General features: G+C 37.6%; 1 protein-coding gene across 4 annotated transcripts in view; it reads left to right on the top strand.

Moving 5' to 3' along the window:
- Window positions 1-1,110: 1,110 nt before the first annotated feature.
- LOC134421946 (heparan sulfate glucosamine 3-O-sulfotransferase 1-like) overlaps window positions 1,111-24,587 on the top strand; it is a 40,802-nt gene continuing 17,325 nt past the window's right edge. Inside the window, exons 1-2 of one of the 4 annotated variants that reach the window (XM_063163439.1) lie at window positions 1,462-2,023; window positions 17,238-17,375. The gene's annotated coding sequence lies outside the window, so the exon portion shown is untranslated. Of the gene's footprint in view, window positions 1,402-1,461; window positions 2,024-16,740; window positions 16,881-17,237; window positions 17,376-24,587 lie in introns of those variants that run through there. The other 3 variants (XM_063163438.1, XM_063163437.1, XM_063163436.1) reach the window with 3 other exon arrangements.

Below are 24,587 nucleotides of genomic sequence, written 5' to 3'. Positions count from 1 at the left end.
GTGACAATTTGGGGATCTCTCTATGTAAAGCTTATGAACTCTGTCTGGTACTTGGCAATCTCTATATATAGCTATGTCAGCTTGGAGATTCTTTGCTAATCTAAAATCCACAAGAGGTGATTTTTGCTCCTGGCACACGATCCATAAGGAACTGTTAAACCATGGTAATAGCCTATACAAATACGTTCCCTTGGAGTATGACAATAGGTAGGCAAACATGGTTGTACAGATCAAGTGAGGCAGTGATAAGGAAGTGATAAGTCATCAGTTCTATGCAAATTTCATCTCCTGACTAGGGACCTACCTGACTAAGAAGTTAAGGTGGCATCTTACTTGGTGTTGCAAAGTATGCCTTGTGTTAAATATTGGAGGGGGATGGTGGACTTAGAGGATTTCTACCTATGTTTGGAGTGAAAAATGAAGGCAGAGAAATGCAAAGGGTTTCCTACGTTTAACAGCTGTTCTGAAACTCTTAAAATCACAGTGGTATTGTGCCACTTCTGTGAAGAAACTCAAAGTCCAGCGTACTGCTAGTTTAGCAAGTGGTGTTTGAAGAAGTCGGCGCTGCCCTCAGAAGACGGGGCAGCCAAGCTCTGTGCCGGAGGAGTGGGGAAGGAGCCGGGCTCGCTGCCTCAGCAGACCGAGGCAAGCTCACATGGACACCAGTGATGTGTGGCACGGGAAAACCTGGCTCCAGCAACTGGCGCGTGGCCGAGCAATTGTTTTCACCGATGCTGAGGAGGGGTTTGGACACATTTGTGCAAACGAGCTTAGTCCTGCTGCCGTGATCACGGCCGCACGGATGCCCGGGCTGCTTGTGCTGCCCGGTGGCCCCTCCGTGCCGGCAGCTCGGGCCCTGCTCCGCCGCCAGGACACCCGGCGGGCCGCTGGCAGCCCGGAGACCAGGAGGGGCTGCATCTCCCTCCCGTGGAGCTGAGGATGCTCCCGCTGAGCGGGGACTGCAGCCCGCCCGCTCCGTGCCGCGGAGCCTCCCCAACTTCCCACGGCCGCCGCGCCATCCCCGCCCGGCTCCCAGCGCGGTCCCGCCGCCCGTGCCCTGTCCAGGGAGGGGAGACCCCGCCTCCCTCAGGCCGGGCAGGCACGGGCACCGCGCTGGGAGCCGGGCGCGGCATCCATCCGTCCCTCCGCGCCGGCGGGGCCCGGAGCCGGGGCGAACTCCGGGAGAAGGGACCGTCCCGTGCGCCCTGCCTCTCCGCAGCCCCCGCGCCTGCCTCCTCCCCTGGTCACTGGGACTGATGAATTAATCATGATGTGGCTGCTGTTAATGCATTTATGTGGAGCGGGCTGTGCCAGCGGCTGGCGGCGCGGCGGCTGAGGGAGCGCGGGGAGCGCCGGCCCCTCCGCTCCGCTGGGCCGCGGCTCTCCATGGCTCCGGAGGAGGTAACGGGAGTCGGGACGCGCTCCCCGTGCCCCGGCAGCCCGGGAAGGAAGGGGCAGGGCGGAGGGGGCGCGGGCAGGGCGGCTCCAACTTGCCGGCAGGGGGGACAGGAAGGCTCGGGTTGCCGCGGGAGGCGTGCGGGGTGTGTTCGCTTCGCGTCCCCGAGGTTCCTCCAAATCCTGCCCGTGGTTTAAAAATCGCTCTCTTGGCACAAGCGCGCGGGAGCCGGGCTCACTTTATCGCCGCTGACGCTGTCGAAATCGCTGTGGCTCCAGCAGTAACACAGCGAGCCCCCTCCCCGCATCCCTCCCTCCTTCCCTCCCTCCGCCGGGTCACCCGCTCCTCCTGAGGAACCGAACGCTGATATTCCATCAGCTTCATCTTCCCCGCTTACGCGAAAGTGAGGAAGACTTGCTAATTAATTTACATACGAGGGAATGATGTCTGAAGGAAGGAAAAAACACCCCGTTGCACCTGCTCCGCCGAGACTTGTCATCTGAATCTGGAGGAGAGCTATAAATCATGTAAAGTGTTCGCGGTGGAGTCGGCTTCTTCTGAGAGCTGTAGGATTATGTATCCAAATGCTGAATTTATATTTCCCACTAGGAAAAGACTGAAACTCAGGTCAGATATAAACTACATCATTTCATTTAAAACAAAACTGTAGTTATTTATTGTAATTCTAGAGGGGGCTTTTCTTCTCCCCTGATTAAATAGAAAGTACTATTAGAGCATGTAGTAATGATTTACACATTACAGCCTGAAATCTCTTGCAGAGTTGAAGGTGGTGGTGTGTAAGGATGGTGCTTTAGAACCACATTTGTGTCCTCTTATTTTTGCCACACATGAAAAGACTGAGAATAACCAGGCTGGTTTACCTTGTTTTTAGTCTGCACAAACCCGTATTTTCTGAGATGCAGGATGGGGAAAACTTGGACAAGGGGTAGCACAACTTCCATTGAAAATGTTGACTTTCTCAACTACAGCAACTAAAATCTGTGTGATGTCTTTTTTTATTATTTCCACCTTCTGAAAAACTTTAAAAATGTCATAAGCTACTTCCAAGAATTTCACTTACTGTCCCTAAGGCAATACAGTATTTGTTTTTGACGCTTGCCTGCTAAATGAGATGAACTGGGGAGACCTACTGTTCAGTAAGATGTTTGTGTTATTCATGTGCCAGGTATTTCATCATAAATACAAAATGACAGCTTTAGCCTGATGAGATAATGGTTTTATATTGTAGAAGTTATTAATACTAAATTTTGTGACTTTTCATATATTTCACTGGGTTTGTTGCTGGCAAAACTGGACTGAGGTTTTGTCATTTCAAATGGAACTGATTTAGATTGGGGTTAATTGCTTTAGTAGCCTAGCATGTTTTTGACCAAACTATGAATGGCAAATATTACTAAATTTTTTGTTCCACTTATGTAAAAATACTGCTTTTTGATAAAGAAGATGTTAAGTGTTATAGATGGATCCTGTACATTGCTTCAGAATGAGGAAACTAAGGAATTTGTGTGCTTTGACAGAATGTGTGATTTGCAAGTTTCATAAGTTGTGAGCTTATTGTAAAATATGTGTATGTGTGTGGCAAAAGACTGCTATGCTAGTAGAAGAAACTAATAATAACACAGAAATCTGTGAGGTAAGCAAGAACATATGAGCCAGGCTAGCCACTCAATATGCTTACTTTGAAAGCAAGCCTGGATGCAGTAGTTTTCACATCCCTGTTCTACAGCAACAAAATAAGGGAGACAAAAATAAGCACAAGCCAGAAATAAAGACAAAAATCTAAAAGAAGACTAGTCAGGTGGGGGAAAACATTTGGAAATCAAGACTTTCTGTCAGATCCAAGAGTGCAGGTCATTGTTAAATGAAACCATACTCACATACACAGCATTTTTATAGCATTTAAGGCAGAAGCCTTGGTGTCTAGACTATAACCAACCAATTAAAAGAGATTCAGTAGTTGAGAATCTGGTTTGTCACCAAATAAGGGATGGTAGTGGTCAAATGACAGTCAATAAAAGTGGAGTTCATCTTTGAACTTGGAACAGGAGAATAATTTGTTTTCTTTTCCAAATCTTCTGTGTCTAACTGGAAATGCTGTCATGGACACCAGTCTACAAAGTGGTCCAAATTCATTAATTAGTGAACATTTCTTGTTCTGAGATACCAATAAAATAGAAATACTTTTTTTCTGTGTAACTGGCATTCTTCTGGGCAGTGCTTTGGCTTTGCAAGTCATAAATGAAATATGGGAGTTCTGATTTGGGGTTTGAACAATATATGTCACTATGTAAATTTCAGTCCAGTGTAAATTTTTAATTGTCTGTCAAGCGTTGGATTCACTTATATGTGAAAAACATTTGCTCCATTTCTAAAACAAAGTGTAAAAAATCATTTGTCAGCCAGAGGGAGGTCGGGAAATGTGGTCATACCAGATTTTATTGGCCTTACAGTACTGACTTGTGATTGGGGATTGTGGGATTGGTGAACGACAGACCCGCCTACATTTTCAATATTTGCAACAAGCCGAGCATGCTTTTTGGGTCAGGAAAGCAGAGTGCTGCTTGTTTAGTGATGGACACATCTTTGAAAGGAGCTGAATGGAGAAGAGTTGGCGTCTGCAACATTGCTCAGTATTCACTTGCTGCTACACAAATGATTATGTGACAACTGGCCAGTAGTTAGAGACATGTGAATACGCCCTCTCTCTTTTCTGTAGCTGTTTTTGCTTTACCCACTGCCATGGAAATCCTCTGAATGGGTTGTTCAATGATTAACATGTTACCATGTTATAAAGGGTGGGGATAATTGTATGTCTTAACAGACAGGTTAAATTACACGATTCTGAATAGTGACAGCGTTTGAGGTGTATTTGCTTGGAGTACAATCAAATTCTCTCTTTGACTGTTTATATAGTAAGCAGGAATCCATTAAACTGGCCAGGAGGACAAATATTTAATGAAGACTCAAAGAGGTAATATCATTTCTGTATGTTTGCAGTGCACTGCTCTGTTTAGGTGCTGATTAAATCTTCTGATCTCAAGGAGGTTTTCTAATCATCTGCTTTGATGCAATATTCCATAAAAACATTTAAGCTAGAGGGGTAGGAGTTTAAGTCTTAAGATTGTTTTCTCTTAAGGATAAAAATGGCATGAGGTTCTCTCACAGCCCTAGTTGAATTTTAGTGGGAATAGTGTGAAGCAAGAAGTCTGGGAAGCAGGGGGAGCAGAACCAGGAACAGTTGGTCACAGTAGTAATTCCGGGCTGAAGAAAAGACCTTTCTGAGCTAAACAGCAATCTTATCTAACTTGAGTTATAAAGTCATCACAGTCTACCTTTAAGTGCATTGCCCTGTTGTTCTTTCTGTTCTTTCTGTTCTATCTTAAAGATATTTCAAAACCTCTCTCCTAATGCTTAGAGCTTTCTTTGAACTTTCAACATAAATATATTCTTTGATTCCTAATTTTTAATCTCTCTATATTGTTATTTTAAACCAACTCCTTCCTCGGCGTGTAGCCCTCAATAAATTATAAACATCGATCATGTGTCTTCTCAGCTTTTATGTGCTAGGATCAAACAAGCAGAGCAAGCACCTTTTAGTCTGTGTGGCAAAACAGAATAAATAGGAAGATACAGAGGCTAGTAACTTGATTCTCCTGAATTTGAACCTTGTACCTGAAGTGTTTGCTCAAAGTCTTGAATAAGACTGCTAATACTCCACTTGGTCTTTTGAAAATACTTTGTCAGACACTGGTGAATATCAAGTTTGTTTTACAGATAGGCCAGGTTAGTTTAATCTGTTAATAGTAAACATGGGCGGGTGATTTATCTTTTTTGTGTTGCTTTCAAATGCAAGAGAGATAAATTATAAGAGACCATCACAGAAATAATCAGAAATTCTGCTATTCGTAATCATGTGGCTTTGAAAAGTAGCTAAAGGTTTTCCCATTTCTAATCCTGTGCAAATGCTCCTCCAATTTCTTCTGTAAGTTAGCAAGAACCTCCCCAGTATCAAGAGGGCTTCCTGTAACCAGTTTTTATTAAAACACCTCTGCTTTTCACCGTGTTTACAGACGTGGTAAAGTGAGTGTGAAGAACGATTTCAAAGAAGTCCATTCAATATGTTACCATTAGTCATCAATAGTTACCATTAGTTATCATTCAATAGTTACCATTTGTGTCAACTTTATTTTTGTGTTATGCTTATATTTCCAACCCAGTAAATAATTGCTGGGTGATACTATGTCAAATTCCTTAATGAAATCTGGAGAGACTGGATTTTGAATGTTCTTTCTCATAATATTTGCTTTTCAAAGGATTGGCTTCTCCCTCCCTCCCACCAAGCATTTATAAATACTGATTAAGATCCCTTCTGAGCCTTCTCCAGGAAAAAGTAGTTCAGCTCTCCCTTCCTTTCTTCAAATGACAGATGCTCCAAGACCCTTATCTTTGTGTCCTGAATGGCCATACTGGATGTACACCAGCATGTCCATGTCTATTCTGTACTGGGGAGCCCAGAACAGGAGGCAATATTCCAGATACGACTTCACTGGTGCTGAGGGTCAGGGTCATCTCTCTCATCCTGCCTTTCCTAACACAGAAAGTGTTGGCTTTCATTCCTACATGGGCACTTTGCTGACTCATGTTTAACTTCTTGTCCATTAGGACATTCCCCATCCTTTAGTGCTCAGTTCTTTCCCCCTGGCTGGTCCTAAGACTTTTACCAGTCCACAAAATTATTTCTCTCTGGGTGAAGAATGTGTATTTTCTTTTGCCGAGCTTTATTTCTCCAACCTGCTGAGGTCCCACTTAACAGCAGCACAACTGCTCCTTATTTCACACACTCTCCAACTTGCTGAGGGTGCCCTCAGTCCCATTATTCTGGTCTTTAAGGGAAATGGCCCCAATATCAACAGGGGTACACAATTAGTAATGTTCCCAGCTGAATATTTTGTGGCACTGATCACAATCCTCTGAGCCCAGTAATTCCACTACTTTCCATTTCACCTCACTTTCATGCTTCATTAATAATTGTGTAATTGTTAGTAATAATAGTTAGTAACATCAGTAATAATTTTACTACTGCTGTGTGACCAGGAAAATAACAGATAAAAATATCTCTTCACCATCTTTCCTTGCTCTGGTTTCATAGCACTGGCACGTGTGTGTACACACGTGCACCAGCTGACAGTTGTCTGTTTGTCTGTGTTTGAGTGTATGAGTGTGAATTACTCATAACATATGTTTGACACAAGGAAGATACTATTTTACATGTCATAGAGGCACTGCAATTGTTTTTGCATTAGATTTAGTTCCCCACCTCATTTTTTATAGGTCAAATGAACCTCTGGGCTTGTTATAGTTACAGGGAATTTGAAATGTGAACTTGAAATTGATTGCAAAATAATACAGGTGAATTAATTGCTCTGTAGCTGATTTTTCGGAAGCCAAATGGTCTTTCATTCAGGTGAAGAAATTGTGTGCCTTATGTTAAAAAATGCAAGGGTTTTTTTTATGTTTCCTTCAAATAGCAAAAAAATGTTTTGAGAAAAATTGCTTCGGTGTTCCATATTTTCTCTTGCTATTCACACTCACCTGCTTTGCCAGCAGCAGTGAGAAAAGACACTGAACTACCCTCATTGTCAAGCAATGCTTAAGATTTCTAGGATGAGACTCAGGGCTCTGTGTTTTGGCTCGAAATATTTAAGTTTGGTCTAGGATCAAGCTGTTTTGCTGCGGGAAAATTCATTCAATATTGCTTGAAGAGAAGGAGTTTTCTGTTTCTTTAGCAAGTGACTGATACTTTTGCTTTTAGCTAAAAAAGATATATTTTATTTGTGTGTATGCATATAGAAGAGTGATAAAAAGGAACTTTGTAATCAAATGGCTTTCCATTTACAGAATACTGCAATGATAGCACTTAAAATACTGAAAATGATGATTCTCTTTCTTTCTCCATGAAATGAGGATATAGTGTCCTAGGGACAGTGATGAGCTAATTGTACTTACAACTTAGTACCTTGAAACTGATTTTGAGAAGCAATCTAGTCTTTGCTGTTTGATTCTGAATTGACATTCTGCAGTAAATCCATCAGAAAAATGGGAGAATTTTCCTTCTCTGTGTGGTATTAAGGCCTCCAGAATTTGGAGAGATGTGACCCTTGGCATCCAAGCTGCAGTGAATAGGTGGGAATTGAAAAATTGTGAATGGGCACCTGTGCAAGTATGCAGCTCTAGCCTTTACTTTTATTTCCAAAATCAATGTAAGTGCATAAATGCTAATCATCTGAATTTCAGAAAAATAATTGCTTTAGTTTTTTTTCTTTTTGTTGTTGTCTATAATTTCCTGTTAACACTGTACATCTGTTTAACTTGGAAAGGCAGAGCAAATCCTTTTCCACTGAGGTTATAAAAGGTGCAGATATAGTTATTAAGTAAAATGTTACACATTACCTGCAGAACAATGGAGAAAATGATTTAATATTTTGTCCTACTACAGTTCTCCAGATTGCTAACCAACCATTTTGTGTCATGTAAGTTTCTGCAAGAAAAGAAACTCAGGGTTTCAGAAATTGAGAGGTAAAAAACATGTTCTACTTTTAGTAAACTGCAAGGAGTAGACTTTTTTTTTCCATGAAATTGGCAACAGAAAAATATGTTCTGAGGTTGTATTTATTTACAATGGGATCTTACAGTGGATAGCTGAAAAAAAATTGAAGTGAGATATTGGGGATTTAGATTATTTTGATGAATGGCAAAGTATCAGTTAGTAGAGATACTGGATTTTAGACATGAATTAATAAGGTAATTCAAATACAAGCAAAAAATTTTAGCTTCTGGATGGAGATAAACTGGGCTACTTCTGTCCTTGTCATAATTTAGCATTTGTATAGTGTTCACAAGGTAAAAACTCCTTGTAGATACTAATGATCTTCATTACACCTGAAGCCAGGTAGGTGTTCTGCAAATTAATGGTATAGGACCAAGATATTTTAGACCTAGAAATCTGCTAAGAGTTTGAGTTTTGGTATAAATGCTTTTGAAGTTTATAAAGGGCAGACTACATCTCTCAGAATCCAGAATCAGCTCTTACAAGATATGCTTTCATTTTTAAGGAACAAAGATACAAGGCTTCATTGAGAACACTTGAATAGCATCATGTCTCTTTGATAACAAAGTCTAGTCAGACATAGTTTTTTTCTGAATAAAAGTGTTGGATACTACAAAGAACATTTTTTAAAGGTTCACACAGAATAGATCCCTAATTTACAAAGATTCTAAAATATTCTGCTTCCATTTTGTGGAAAGGTATTTACACATGGAAAGAGGGAGCTTGTCTCTCCTGTCTCCACCCTCCTTGGCTGACAGACTTTCCCTCCAGCAAGCAGTTGACAGCAATCAGTTTGCGGATTATTTCTGGAAGGAAAAAGTTTACAGCTTTTCTCCAACAGTAAGATTAAAAATAAAGTAGCTGTCATCTATTTCCATGGCTTAACTAGTTAAAATCATAGCCACAAAAATGCCATATTACTCAGCTAAGCTGTTCACTGCAATCTATACAGTCAGCAGACCTTATTAAATAAAGGCAGTCAAGCCTTGCAAACAATAGCTTGTAACACAAAATTTCTAAAAATTAAAATTTTACTGGAAGTTCAGAATTTGTTATTTATTGTTTACATACACATACACTAAGTGTTTAAAATAATCCTTACACAGATATTATAATGAAATATTTATTTTGGTGACCTTGTCACATATGAAGGGCATGTAGGTAATTCTCAGGATGAAAGAAGTTTGTGTCTTATGACAGCCAGATTCTTGAGCATCTTCCAGACTTGGCTCACATTAATCCTCACAGCACTGTGTTTTCCATTGCACCATTTATAAAGGTAAATACTGTCAAGTTTAAGATGGAAAATAATTTGCATTTGTCAGCTTTGACACTTTCTAATGCTAGATTCTTGAGATGCAATATGAAAATAAACATGTAAGGGCTTTCTTTTTCTAGACTGCTGCAGTCAGAAATCTTTTAGACCTGATCCCCAAACATTAGGCTATTTCAGTCTCACAAATTATGACTCAGCTTCCTTTGCACCACATGCTACCTTCAGCTTATTCTGTAAATAAATAGTTCCATTTACTTAGATGGTGTTTTGTTGGGCTTTTAAAATCTACCTAATTTACAGAATTTTGTTGTATGGGTTTGATTTTGTTCTGTACTATACAATGTCAAGTCTTCCAGTAGTTTTAGCAACCACATCACCAATTTCCTGGCTATGGTAATTTCCGTCCTTTCCTATAGTAGAGTAATGAAATATCCTTACTATGTGTAGACTTTGTCGTGCTTCTAGAGTTTTCTAAATTCAAAATCTGATATGTGCACAAAAAGAACAGAAGGCTCATTATTTTCATATTCTGCTGCATTCTTACCTTAGCTCTAAGTTCCTGGATCCTAAAGTAAGATTCATGCCTGCACACTGCAAACACTCCTGAGAACTTAGGCCTCTTTAGCAAGTTAGAGACCTGAACACTTGTGTTGTTTCATTATTTTTTTAATCCCTCCTCTGCAAAATTATGGAAGTTTAGGACAGTTATTTCAATGGTTAATGGTTGGCTTTTTATGCTTGCAACTTCATCTCCTTTATTCTGAGAGTATAAGTAGTGCCAGTGATAGAAAAAGTTTCAAAACTAAATTTATCTTGAAAAGAGAACTGTTATGATAATTATGCATAGAGCTTTAGAAAAGGGAAATAATATAAATCTTGACTAAATAGTCATTACTCAAAGTTAGATAATCTGCTATTCCGAAAAGAACACTGTATCATTCTTCTTTTGAATCCTTGTGTGGTCACAGGCACAGAACATGGTGCTGTAATACTCCAAGGAATTGTTCTACTTTGCTTCTATAGGGAAGCACTTTCCTTTAATCAAATGGAAGCCAATAGAAATACACAAGCATCGAACAGGGCTCTCTGTAGCCTGCTGGGAGATATTTAAATTTGTGCTAGCTTGCACTAGAAGGAAATGCTGTTAAAGCATTTTGTTTTGTTTCTTTAAGAACTCTAATATTCAGTGTGTAAAATTGCCATTAAAAAAAAGTCAGATAATATCCTATATACTGATTAAGGCAATTAACTGTTCAGCCAATTGTGGAATAATACCATAAATGTTTTAACATGTTTATTCCTGTACAAGCTGATCATATTACTTTATACTATAAATAAAATATATGGGCTACTCTATTGTTTCTACTTTACTTTTTGTGATCCTGGGATATTCTCATTTAGTAAATGGAAATAATCATATCATGTGTCTATGTATGTGTGTATATATATATATATATATGGAAGGAAAAAATGATATAGGTCTTAAATTGCAAGTATTGTTTCAGTTAAGATGATTTTGCATTTATGTATGAATGATTCCTTGCTAAAAGGTTAAGAAAAAGAAGAATGTTCAAATTACAGAGTAATTTTTTTAAATTATGAGTCAAAAAATATCAGTTGTCTCTGTATATGGTGTATTGTAAGTGCATTAGTATTTTGACACATTCTCTGTCTGTTCAGCCATGTGCTGTTGATCCTGGTCCCATGAAATGTGTTATTTGTGCATAGCAATTAATAGCAATAGTTACTTTAAAATTTTTCTTTTGTTGATTTTTTTGTTGTGGATAGCAAGATTAAATTTATTTTTTCCATCTTGTTATAATCTCATTTTCTTAAACAGATGGAGCAACCAAGCCTAGACTGTGAGTCGTTACATAGGAAGCTTTGGGTAAGATTCAGAATTAAGTTCTGGGTTGGTAGCCATTGAATGAGACATTTTCAGTATGAGAATGTGTCCCATGTCCCGTGGTTTAGATGTATTGTGTAATTGAGGTGAATTTGTTCTTAGTGCTTTAAAATGTTCTTATGTCAGGCATGAAGAAATTTTAGGTATTGACATAGGCTTGGTGAGAAACTTTTGGAGGGAATGTACCTGTCCACACTATTTCAACATAATATTACCTGAGAAAATGTTGATTATGTTTAAATAGAATTACTCACTTCCTACTCCTAACTAAGTTTAAGAGAACTACAGGTTTCAGGAAGCTGAGCTGTAGGACAGAGCTTACAATGCGGGCAGCAGGAAATCTGTATAAGTAGCGGAGTTTGGTTCACCTAACATAATAGGATTTTTTCTTTTTTTTAACAAAGACCTTTCTACAAATGACCTGAGGAATTTTGCTTCCTAAACGAACTAATTTATTGTACTACTGGAGCTTCAGAATTCCTCAGAATACAAATTCTACCTTCCAGTTAATTAGATAAGTATTCAAGTATGAAATAATTTCATCTTGACCTTTTAATATCTAACTTATTTGAATTTTGCCTCTGAGTAAATACCTACTTACCTTTAATACATTCCTGTTTAATGGGGAATGGCTCTGAAAAGTGATTGCCATCAAATTGTTAAGGTAATAAGGAAAACGTTTTCTCTATTTGAAGTTTTATACATTAGTTTCTTCCTATTTAATATCAAGAGCATGGGTTTAGGAAGGCTGAGTGAAATGGGAGGAGCTATAAATGGTTTTCCTCCAAGATAACTACACAATCCTTTCAAAGTTTAACTGAACTAAGAATTTTAAAATTTTAATAATTTTAAAATCTTATTAATTCAATAAGTATATAACACTTCTCTCTTCTCTCCATTCAGTGTATTTTACTGAATGGCCATTATATTTTTTAAGAAATATCTGTACACCCAAATCAATATTTTAGATTTAATTTGGCCTTATATTTCAGAGTCTTCTTATATTGATGTGACCTCAGATCCTGGCTGGCAAAGTAAGGTGTACCCTGTGTGTTTGTCTGAGAGTAGCTACTTCATGTGCTCAAGTCCTAGATTCACATTTTCTCCCAGTGAAAATGCAAGCAACTTAAAAATACTGTTATATTGTCTTGCCAATTAGATTTCATCTGCTGCATGTGGAACTGTTATTTTGTAGAGAGTAAATAGAAAATAATAAAAAAATAGAATAGAAAAAGTAAATAGAATATCATTAAAAAAATCATGTACTGTTCTTTCTGGGAGTAGCAGAGGATATGAAACACATTGAACAATAGGGTGAAAAGATAAATGCTCCCGTTTTAATGCAGCCTAGGTAAGAGGAATGCCTGGGATTAATCTAGTGGTAAATTACTTTCTATCCTACACTCATAATCTGTGTTTATTGGACTTGTTATTGTGTGGTAATCCAATTTCTCCATATGACACTAGTGTAAAAGAGAACTGTCTTTGCCTGCAGAGACCAGTGCCATTTATTGTCCTGCTCATCTCTTTCGCAGAGCAGAAAGTGATTGTACACTGCACTGCATTTCCAAGTACAGCCTTCTCTGCCCTTCATTTGGTGTTCTTTGATTCTTCATTTGGCACAGAAAACTCAAGAACTGAGTCTGTTTTGATCTACAGGGCTTGGCTTTATAGATGAGGCTCAGATTGGCTGTCAGTGGAAAAGCTGAGTTTTTTGCTCTGAATAACCCAACAGTTGGCCAGCAGCTGTGTGTGGAAAGGGCTCAACTGTAGAGCCTTGTTGTGAAAAGCCAGTGCTTTATCATCCATGTAATTGGTGTCTGAAATCCATCTGCAGCCAAGTGTTAGCAGATAGCTCAGGTTAGAAATTAACAATCTCTAGCAGTGATAGCCAATTCCTGGAGAAAACCAAGGATGCTGGAGGAATTAGCCACTGTCTCTCATTCATGCAGCTGAGGGGTTTTGCTGAAATAAACCTTAGAAGAAATGAGAAAATGCCACAGAAGTGAAAAATGAAGCAAATGCTCGTGACCTTCTGTGAATGACTATTTGAAGTGTGAATTCAGACACTACTTTGTGAGAGGTTTTAGATGGAATGGTAGATGAAGGAAAATAGTAAGTAACAGAAAGCTTGCTTGCTTGTGATTTGTTGTGCTAAGAAAAGCAGAAATTTACCTCTGTAAATAAGCAAGATTGCACCAGACACCAAGTTCCATCATCTGTTTCTTTTCTTAATCAGAAAAAACTTGGAGGACTATGTAATTCTATGTACAGCTGTCTAGGTAAGATGTAGTTGAGCTGATTCCACCTTTAGCAAGAACCAACTCTTTTCGTGCTAAAATAATCAAGAAAAGAATGGAAAAGACAGGATCATCATTCCATCTCTGGTCTGTGTAATTGGCCCAAGGGATTGCTAGAGAACTTCAGTTTTCTTATTTATATTTTTTTAGAGCACTTGAGTCTTCTAGCTGGGGAAAGAGTTATTAAATCTGCACGGTGCACTCTAACTCACTTCTGAAGGACTTGCACCTGCTTCCACTGAAATGTCTGAGAAGCCAGACAGGGCTTTGGATGAGGAGAGGTCTGAGCACACATCTTGCCCCTGACTTGTTAAACAGCTGTTGAGCAACAACAGCTATAACTGTTGAAACCAAACCTGGTCATATTGGAACTGGAAAGAGATTAATTCTTTTAGAATGGAATGTTGATTTTTTTATGCTGTGGGTAATAGAGGTTTTTTTATCCACACTTGCTTAAAAGTATGAGAACCTGTAATCTGCAGCAAGTGCAGTGTGTAAGATGATAGAGCCCACCAAAAAGTGTTACTTCCTGCACTGTTTTGTCTCTTGCTGTATGTGTAAAACTTGTTACAGAATTAGCATTTAACATTTCTTTCTCTTACCTACATCTACTCTAAGATCTTTTTTTCTTATTCTCATACAGTGTGTTATTTGTGGTCGTACAAATGTGTGTATTTCTAGAAGATAGATGATGTCCTGTTTGGATTTTTGTTGTTGTTGTTTAACAGTGGTAGGGCTAGCTCTGACCTTATTCTGTTCCTTTAAAATGAATTATGAATACTTTTGTAAATACTTCTGTAAATACTTCACAGATTATAGGCTTATACAATAAATTCATGTTGGAAGGTACCTCAGGAGGTATCTTGGTCCAGCCTTCTGCTCAAGAAATGTTGAAATCAGGCCAGGTTACTCAGGGTTTTCCCAATTTGGTCTGGAAAACATCTAAGGACAGAGACAGTACCACCTCCTGGGACAACCTGTTCCCACGCCTGACTGTCCTTGGGGAAAAAACCACTTTTCTTTATGGGCATCTTTCTTTCAATTTTGTTTTGTAAACATATTTTTAGAAACAACAACAAGACCAAAAAAAAAAAACCATGACTACAATAAAATCATTAGTTCTGTTTTCCCTGTATCTCATCATCTGGTTTAGTTATTTTTATACCTGCAACTAGGTCTAAAGAATGCTTTAATTCTATCTCATCTTTAAAAATATAAAGTCTCTCCTGGAGTCATAATTTGTTTTTTATATTTTAGGATTTGTTTTCAGGAGAACTGAAGAAACTCATATTAGAGATATATCTTCCTTCTTATTAGCAGCATGTTAAATTTTGTCATGTTGCTTTCTGTTTCAAGTAAATCATAAAAATGTTTTTAAATATCTTATATTGGTTTTAGTTCAGCCCTCTTAGATTATATTTTTGGGACACTGGATGCAGTTCAGGCAACACCTTTTGCCATTTGATTATTGGTACCAGAGCAATGAAACTGAAAATGGATTTCTAAAACTGAATATCAGGAAGGACAGTGTAGGGCATGGATATAAAGTATTACAGAGCACCTGGTAGCTGCTGATGTTTATGTGCCTGAGCAGTTGGGGGTGCTTAAAACTGACACAGCACATTGAGATTTATCAGATTGATAACCATGAGTTCCACAGACGTGCTGTGGGCTAACAGAGACACGGTAAAGTCTTGTCAGGAATGAAGTGTTGTGTCAGTAATTGTAACAGACAGTGATCCCTACCAGTTCTACAAGTAAATAAATATATAAGCTTCCTATAATGAACCTTTTTGACAGCCTAAATGTAATATATGTAGGCTCTTTTTCCTTGTCTGATAAATAGAAATTTTTAAGTATTCTGAGTTTTTGGGGTTTATTCTTTATTCTTTAGAAAAAGGACCTACATTAAAGGTGTCAGAAGCACATCCATTTTCTGAGCTGCTTCACTAAGTGATCTGTTTTGTAACATTGTACTTAGAACAAGGCAATTTATAACTTCAGGCACATAGCTAATTTTGAATAAAAACATTGCTGCTAAAAAGATTTCATATCAGTGGTGTTAAAGAGCAGTCTTATTGTTTCAACAAACAAGGCTACCCTTTAGGCACTACACAGTAATCTTTCATTTGTATTTATATATACACCTTCAACTTTCAAATTAATATCTAGTTGATAGAACTTGATGAATGCATTGGTTTCACTAAGACTGAAGCATTTTGCAATGGCTCAGAGCAGGCCAAACAAAAAGGTCACACGTGCTTTAATTGCACATTCTTCAATCCCAATCCACAAGTTTCCTTTTTCTTAGTTTCCTCCCATTTATGGTGACTGTACAGATACTCCTGTGGCACAAGTGGACTTTAAAGGTAGTTATTATCAATTATAATAAATTTATAAAGGAACAATAATTAAAAATATTGACTCATTATTATAAAGCAACAAGAGTCAATATGTTTAATTATTAACACCTTCACCCACACCTGTACCTCTTCTTTGTTGTTTTGCACCCCTGAATATGTGCCACAGAATAGATTATAAACTAAGGCTATTTTTACTGGAGGTGTCCATATTGCACATGGTTGGAGTTGTAGAGTATTGTACTTTAAATGAGCCAGATGTAGAGGTTTTTCAGCTTTCCCAGCAACTTCTGATGCTTTTACCTACTCTCATAACTTTGATTTCTGATTAAATTTAAATAATACTAACAGTTGTTTTCTGAAATTCTTGCTGCTTTATAGTTGTTTCTAAGAGCATCAAAGACTAGAATGAAGTTTATATTCTTTTAAAGTAATTAAAATGTTTTACTGCAGAATACTAAGCATAACCTTCATGATCAGAGTGTGCATATGAAACAACTCGGTACTAAACTGCAGGAAAGAACCTGCACACACAGAGAGATTCATGTGTAGGGTGCATTGAAGATGATGCTGGAGAACTTTGCAGCTTGTTGTGAGAAGATCTGGCAGCTTCATGTGTATCTGCCTGTGCTGCTGTGCTTGTAGCTCTGACTCTTCAGGGCTGTTTTGGTTATAAACTGTATCTTACACTAGCAGAGGATGTCAGCTTTCAGCAAGCCAAGATGTAGAAGGCAAGTGTAATCCCAAACTGTCTCCTGAGGCACTGCTGTCTGATAGCTATACAAAACCAGCTCTTGAATACCTAAACTTTGTATTTTTTTAAAAATACATTTGTTTTTGTGCTCATTATTAATACTTTTTGTCTTTTGCCTAGCAGTTGGCTTTGGATTGGATTGGATTGTTTTGCTTAGAGTTTTTTTGGGGCAGTGGTTTAGGTTTTCTTAATGCTCCAGAAAGTTCCATATTTAATCAAATACAAGGAGTGCCATGTCTTCAGGGCAGATACACAGCAAGGTGAGACCTAAAGCTAACCTGTGTTTGATTCTTTCTATGCTAATGAATAAGAATATGGTAATTTACCTGTAAAGACTTTTTCACTATATTCATTTCTTGAGAATGCCTATAGTGACCATTTAGCAATGTCCAAGTTCATGTTGAGCATCTGGCTCTTCTTTATGATTCAAGTGTTTGATATATTAATTTTTGAATAGAATCTTATGTGGATTAGATGATCCAACCTTTTTAAAACTTCCTTTCTACTTCTTTCAGGGAAAATTCAGGGAAAGAGATGCTGATGCTTTGATATCTGTTTCTTCTTCCTTTTCTTTTTCTTAATTATATTTCTGCAACCATCTGTTCTTTTTAATCTAGTTTGATGCCAGAAGGTTCTTACTCAGGGCAGAACTAGCTTCACAGACAATACTGTGTCATCCTTGCATCATCATAGACAGAATTGGATTTTTGCACAGGAGTAACATTTGCGCAAAAGTCTCCAACTGAACAAAAAAGGTACTGGTGGCTTTCTTGTGACCTTTTTTCCATTGAAGTGTTTCTTAAAAGTATGCTTAGTAAAATCTTGATATTTAATAAGTAGCAGTTCATATTGAAAAAAGCTCAAAGACTTTTTATTCTTTGTTCTCCAATGCAGAATTTCATGTGTGAGGCTACTCATGCACTGACAGCACTGCCTGCTGTGACATTTTCTGATTATTAGTGATTATTGGCAGCACTTTGCAAGTATTCCACAGGAGAAAATATTTCATTATAGGTGCAGCCAAAATCTTAGTCAAGAACTGCATCTCAAATAATAGATACCAATGAAGTGATGAAAAACAAGCCACAACACAAAAAAACCAAAACAAGAAAGCATGAAAATTATTAGGACTCAGGGATGACTTTCAGTACAACATCATGAAATTGAAATTTAGAGGCTTTCTAACTCTTTGGACTACTTTACTTAAAAATGTTGGTAGTTTATTTTTCTAATGTATTTTTCACTGTGCCTCAGTTTTGATTCTTTATTTAGCTCTTTTGTGAATTATCTCTAGAGAGTTTAATAGCTCAACCTCATTTGTTATTAAGAATCTAAAAGAAAAATGGCCAAAGGTCAGGCAAAGAATATCAGTCTTTAAAATTTACATATATATATTCTGAATCCTTTCCCCCCCCGCTACTATCTCACCAGAGGATCTTTAGTTTGTCTCTAATAAGATAAAAAGGCTTCAAAATAAAGTCTGTCTAGTTTTCCAAGTATTTTCTTCAAAAGCAGGTTTTCAGTTACACTATCAGATGTTTTTCCTTGCAGAAGTTTATTGCTGAAGTTATGCTGAGCAGAATAGAGACATGAAGAGCACTGCAGAGTGTCCAGGCAGGAGAGCTGCTGCTCCCCTGCAGCACCCACAGGGACATCCCTGCTGACAGTGACAGGGCACCACAGCCACTGCCTAAAAACTGCCTGCTCCAGGCTGGGGGCTTCTCTGCCTGCCTTGCTTCCTCACCAGGAACACTCCTTTGGAACACAACAAAATTGCAAAAGGCACCCTTTTTTTCAATTATGTGGAATATCTAATTTTAGAGAGGATAATTATAAAGCATAGGTGGACAAGAACTGAAAAGTTGCAATTGCAAACTAGATATAATTAAACATTTATTGTGTTTTATTTGAAGAATTTGAGCATGGCTTGTAAATGCTTAAAAATAAGCTGGGATATGATAGTGTTCCTTATGGAGTCGGTTTTTGCTCTGTGGGAAGTGACCTTTCAGTCACCTCTGGTAGTTGCACTTATGCTTTTGCCATCCTGAGGTTTCTATCAGAAAAGGTTCACTTCTACTGGTGTGTTCTATTTCATTACAAGATTTGGTTACCAGCCCCTCCAGATTTGTCTTCCCTGCACACAAGGGGCATAACATAAGAGTGAGCTCTCAAGGAAACTAATATTTAAGGGGTTATTTTATTTACTATATTGCAATGTGTCCTGGAATTCAAGCCAGGGACCACTGGGTGGGGCTGTACAAATGTCAAAGACTTCTGCCTGCAAGTTTGCAATACAAGCATGAGCTAAGAGACAACACATGGATACAAACCAAGAAGGAGGAGTAATGTAAGGCAGCAGTGAGATGTGAGATGATCATCATTCAGCAAGAAGCAACTGGCTTTTGAAGGTCAGGGAAGTAAAGAATTGAAGCAGAGCAATGAAGTGGCTTTGCTGATGCTTTCTAGGGTGTTTTGTGTGCAGAAGAGCAGCAGCTGTGCAATCCTCCTGCAAGGACAGCAATCGGCAGCAGACATGAAGGACAGCTAGATGATGAAAGATGTCAACAGAAAAGATTGATTATGAACCACTGAAGAAAATGAGGAGAAGCAGAAGACTATACACAATTTTGGCCTATATTGGGATTACTTCAAATCCTTTCAATTTTCCTTCTCTTAAAGAATTTTGTTGTAGAACATCAGGGTTAAAGCATTCATCCTACATACAGTATATTATAGCTTATCAGAAGAGTTGCATGTTAATCTGACAAAGTAATTTCTGTTATCTTTCAGTTCCAGTACCTACAGAATCCAAATGTTTTAAAGATTGAAGTCTTCTGAGAATACATTTGATTCTTTCCTTTTGTGTGTCAGGTTGCTGAAAATTTCACTCTGAATGGCTGCTGCCATGCTTAATTAGCAAGCAGATCCTAAGTGAAACTGCTTCTTCACCAACTGTGACCAGCAGGTATTGACAAGAAAGCCATGTAAACTCTACAAATGACTGCTGGTGTGCTTAAACCAGCAGAAAAATATGTTCACTTCAATGTCCCTGGGGCATTTAGCTTTGTATTAGACAGCAGCTTTTACTGGAAATGTGAGCACAGGGCTTGTGAACTTGCAAAAATCTATAATGTTCCAGCTGTTTGCAAAGGTCCCCACACACTTATTGGTACAATGTTGTCAATATTTAACTCAGTAAGTTCAAAACTTTTCTTCTAGGGGATATAAAATCAAAAAAGAGATTGTCCATTTTTCCACTTTTAAAAGTTGTTTTTGATCTATTTTTGTTACTCTTTTTTTTCCCAGATATTGGGACTAAAGCCTTAAAGCTGTCCTTTTCCCTTCACTGCAAGATCTTTTGCTGTCTACCACCATGAAAATTTTAATTTGTCTAGTAAAATTATTCTCAAAGGAGAAAAAAAATACAACCTTGCAGGAAAAAAGTAAGAAGCCTTAGTTAATGTGTATTATATTCTGGAAAGAGTTGTTGCCTTTGCAAGTAAAATCGTGCTGGGTTTTGTGTTGTTAGGAGAGAATTAATTCTCCATCCTTACTGCAACCAACAGGGATTCCCAGCTCCTGCTTGTGAATAAACTGTAATATTGACCCTTCAGTGCCAGTCAGGATGCAGACAGGTGTCAAGAGCCATCTGGCTTGGCCTGACCATAGGTCCTCATTTGTGAAGGTGCTAATTTCTTTATCATTAGAACCTTTGGCTTCAACAGACCTAGACACCTGGGAATAGTTTGCATTAGAAATTCGTATTAATCCACAGTCTACCCAGAGGGGATGTGTGTGTGTATATTTATATATATATATATATATATACACATGAAAATGTGTGTCCTTCTGTTTCAAAATAATATGAAAGTAAGATAAATTTATTTAAAATATACTATTGGAGAATTGGAGAATTCAATGTATTTGTAGCTTGATTAGTTGTGAAATTCTCTAATTTACTAATTTAAGATAATTTGTGATCAGTTACGCAGAATTTCTCTTTTTGTATAATTGGAATCCAATGTACATTTTATATCCCTATTCATGGAGATATATGTGCATAGTCATTATCTGCATGAATTCAAGAGTGCTGTATTGTGGATTAAAACTGGAAAGAATTAATCTTGCAGACCAGTGTCAGTGAGGACTTTTGCTATCTTGAATAGTAGCTGCAATTTTTAACAATATTTTTGTAGATTGCCTAAGGAAGTGATGTGTTTTCCATCACTGGAAATTTTACAAGCTCAGGTTATGCAAACATCTGTCAAGAATGGTTTCAGTGTACTGATCAAGCCTAGGGGCAGAGTGGCAAACTGAGTGACCTCTTGAGGTCCCTTCCACCTCAGTGCTCTGTGACTCTGTGGCACTGTGATGCCACAAATTGTAGATATGTATATAGAAGTTACCCACTTAGAAAAGTTTATTTCTACTATTTTATCCCACCCCCAAGTAGAAAAGAAAGGAGAATGGTTCCTAATTAATTATGGAAATTTTTGCAATTTAATCAGATTATTCATTTTGAGATCTACCTTGAGACTGAATGGAAGGAAAACATAAGCAAAGCAGCACAGATGAAGACTTGGAATTTGCTAAATCAACCTTTCTTATTTAACTGATGGTATGTTTAGCAGTGTTTTAACCTTTTACTAACAGGTGATACAAATCACATGCTAATTCAGACTGTTCTGTGCTGTTCAAAATGTGCATTTGTAGCCTCTCACTTGTCAACAGGACTGAAATTGTCCTGGTGATGCAATGAGGGTAGATTTACCTGCAGGAGTCTTCAGAACTATAGATACCAGCAGATGACAACAACAATGTTCATGCCTCTGCAGCTGCACCTGCAATTTCTTATCAATTTCCCAATCTCAAAAACTGAAATCCTAAGGGAGGTGTTAATTAAACTGGAGTTGGAGCGTTCTGGATAGAAAAGCTGGGTAAGGAGGAGAGGACACAAGTGTTACTCTTGCAGTGGTCTGGTCTAATGGCAAATTAGATCTGAGCCAGACTAATCAAGTGCTTGACTGCTCCCCCTGAGCCCAGAGTAGTATCCTAACAGCAGCCCTTCAAACACAGCTTAATGACGTGGCAATCTTGTTAAATATTTAAGTGTTTCAGTTCTGGGGCTCTGCAGAAGGAGCATCTGTTAGGAAACTTCAGAATGTAAGTGGCTTTGCAGTAGTGATCTTCAGTCCATGTTGTAGGTACAGTTCATACAGCTTAGAAGATATAAGAAACACAACATGGCTTTTTATTACAAGCAAAGCTAAGCTTGCTAGAATTAACTGAAATTAAATCTCTTTTGGAAGTGAAGCAGTAGTTTTGCTGGTAGAACAGAACAGGTTTCTTGAGTCTTGAACAGTGACTAACGATTAAGTCATCTTTCAAGCTTCATGACAATTTGTATCTGTGCATATGCCTGTCAGTGTTTGCTCTTTGTTGTTCAATTGAAGTAATTTATTTTAATTTATTTACTTGGTTTTATTTTGGGTTTAATATTAGTGAGTTCTTATTTTTTTAAGTCAACATTATTTGATATTGTTATTTAATATTTCTGTCATTAAAATGCATGCCTACTATTAAACATGAGCACTTGAGAATGTTCTTTAAATACTACCTTGTAATAATAGACTGAGAGTTTTAGGGTTTTGAAACTGACCCATTTTTAGAAGTTTTTGCAACATTTGCAGATTCAGAATACAAACAGCTACACCATTTATAGAACACTCATTAAAAATGAAGTAGCAATTTAGAACAGGAATAATTAAGAGGTCAGTGAAAGTCCCTGCAGCCCAGGACTAAAGCATTGCCTTTATTTGCCATAGTACTTAAAATTTTTCATAATAAGATTAAATACTGGTAAAATGAAGGTAACATAAGCTGTTATTTACCTCAGATGAACATGCACAGTTAATTTTCTTATTCTGAGTAGACATATTAAAATAATAAGTGCTGATAATGTAAGCACGTGTGCAAATATCCACTTTCAAAGTAACAGTGGGATAGAATACTTTCTCTTGCCTTGAAAAATATTTAGCACACATATTTTGAAGTATTTATTAATTATATATGCTGCTATTCTTAGGTGTTTGGTGTAGTTATTATCAGGTGTCAGTCAGGTACCTGACTGCCCTTGTTAATATGGGCTGTATTTGTAGAAGTCTTGTACTTCAAAATCTTGTATATTAAAGATTGTTTATGTAGTAGGGATGCATTTTAATATTAATTTAGAAGGGATGCATTTAGATTTACTGAAAATGTCTAAAAAAGGTTGCCCTAAGTTTCCATGCCTATGGAGTCTTGAAATGTTGTGTGTCAGAATCTAATTTTCACAGAAAATTACTAGTTTGAGCCTTTTATTCTAGCTTGTTTTCGTTCTCCTTTCTCATTTGTCACAGTTAATCAAGTATTTAAGAATGTGTGAGCATTTCCAATGAATTTAGAAAGGGAGCTGTTTACATGAACCTGAAGATTTACCCTTGCTCAAGTGAAGTTCAAGTACCAGACACAACGATCTCGTTAAAATATCCCAGGACTTGATGTGGGAGATCTGCCAGCTGAAGGAGATGTTGCTGAAATTGCAGCATGACACCGGAAAATAAAAAAATATATATATATTGCCTGGTTTTCTTTGATTACAAAATAATGTAAGCAAATACTTTTAGACTGAAATATGGTGCTTTTTACCCCCAGGAATTCTAACGTGTGCCTAAATTCAAGAACACGATTAAGAGCTTTATTTGATATCTCTGTTCAATCATGTCTTGAATGGAGAGAAAAATGAAAATATAGTTCTTAAATTTAGCTGAGATACTGACAACTGATCTTCCAGAAATTACTGCTTGGTGTCAGAGAGGTTGCATAGCCTTAACCAAATAATAAAATGTCAGGTGTAAAACATTATTGGTTTATTAACGTTTAACCCATTCTTATGAGCTGTTCCAAAGTTTTTAAACTGAGTACAAATAATTCCCACTGGCAGGTGGGGTTTGTATTGTATGCTTATTGTAGAGGAGGTTTATTGCAAAAACATCAGCAGATCTCAGCAAGTGAACTGATGCTTTCATCTAGGCCACTTCCAAAGCAGTGTATTGGCATATTGAACTGTGTGGCTGGTTTTAGTCTTGGACTTCAGTAACAAATTAAGATCCTTTAGAATGCAAAAATTTCAATTGGCTTATTCTAGTCCCTTTGATTATACATTAAATAGCTCTCTTCAGCTACTTTTGCTATACCTCTTAGAGATTCATTTAGTCTGTTCTAAATATCAGATTTTGGCTAAGTCTTCTTATAAGGATGCACCAACGAATCAGTATGTACAAAATTAAGGCATGCCTGTTACTCCATTATTCAAGAATAACAGAAACACAACATGAAACCACAATAGTGTAGATTACAAAACAGCTTACAAAGCAACATGTTAAAGACATAAATATTATTTCAAATGCATTAGAACAGGAAAATTTATACAGGAAAATTTACAGCTGATAGTAAATTATTTAGAATAGGAGAAATGAAAACAAACTGCAAAGAAGTACCTCAGCAATACTGAGTGATAAAGTGGCAAGTGAAATTCACTGTCAATAAATTTAAAGTGGTTCTCAAAGGGTAAAAAGATATAAATTTGTGCACAACAATGGACTTCAAACTGACAACCATTTTTTAAGGACTTCACTGTGAGATTATCTATTCACGGTGTATTCACTGTGAGCTACGAAAACAGTAGCAGCAAAGAAAAGAAAATTTAGTATTACACATTTTTAGAAAGAAATAGAATAAATTAGAAAACATCATGGTTACAAGCAGTGTCACAGTGCTGCACCTGCATCTTGAATAGGCAAAGAGAGAATGGGTTGGATGAGTAAAGGATGACTAAATAAATCTTTTAAACAAGGAACAGGTAGAACTACAAGCTTTCAGTCTGGGAAGAAGAAAACAGAAGGAGGCTCTGGCAGGTTTATTAACTC

Source organism: Melospiza melodia, chromosome 9 (genome assembly GCF_035770615.1).
Source record: "Melospiza melodia melodia isolate bMelMel2 chromosome 9, bMelMel2.pri, whole genome shotgun sequence".
NCBI classification, from domain to species: Eukaryota; Metazoa; Chordata; class Aves; order Passeriformes; family Passerellidae; genus Melospiza; species Melospiza melodia.
The sequence above is the reverse complement of the archived record's forward strand: the minus strand, read 5'-3'. Positions and strand labels throughout refer to the sequence as shown.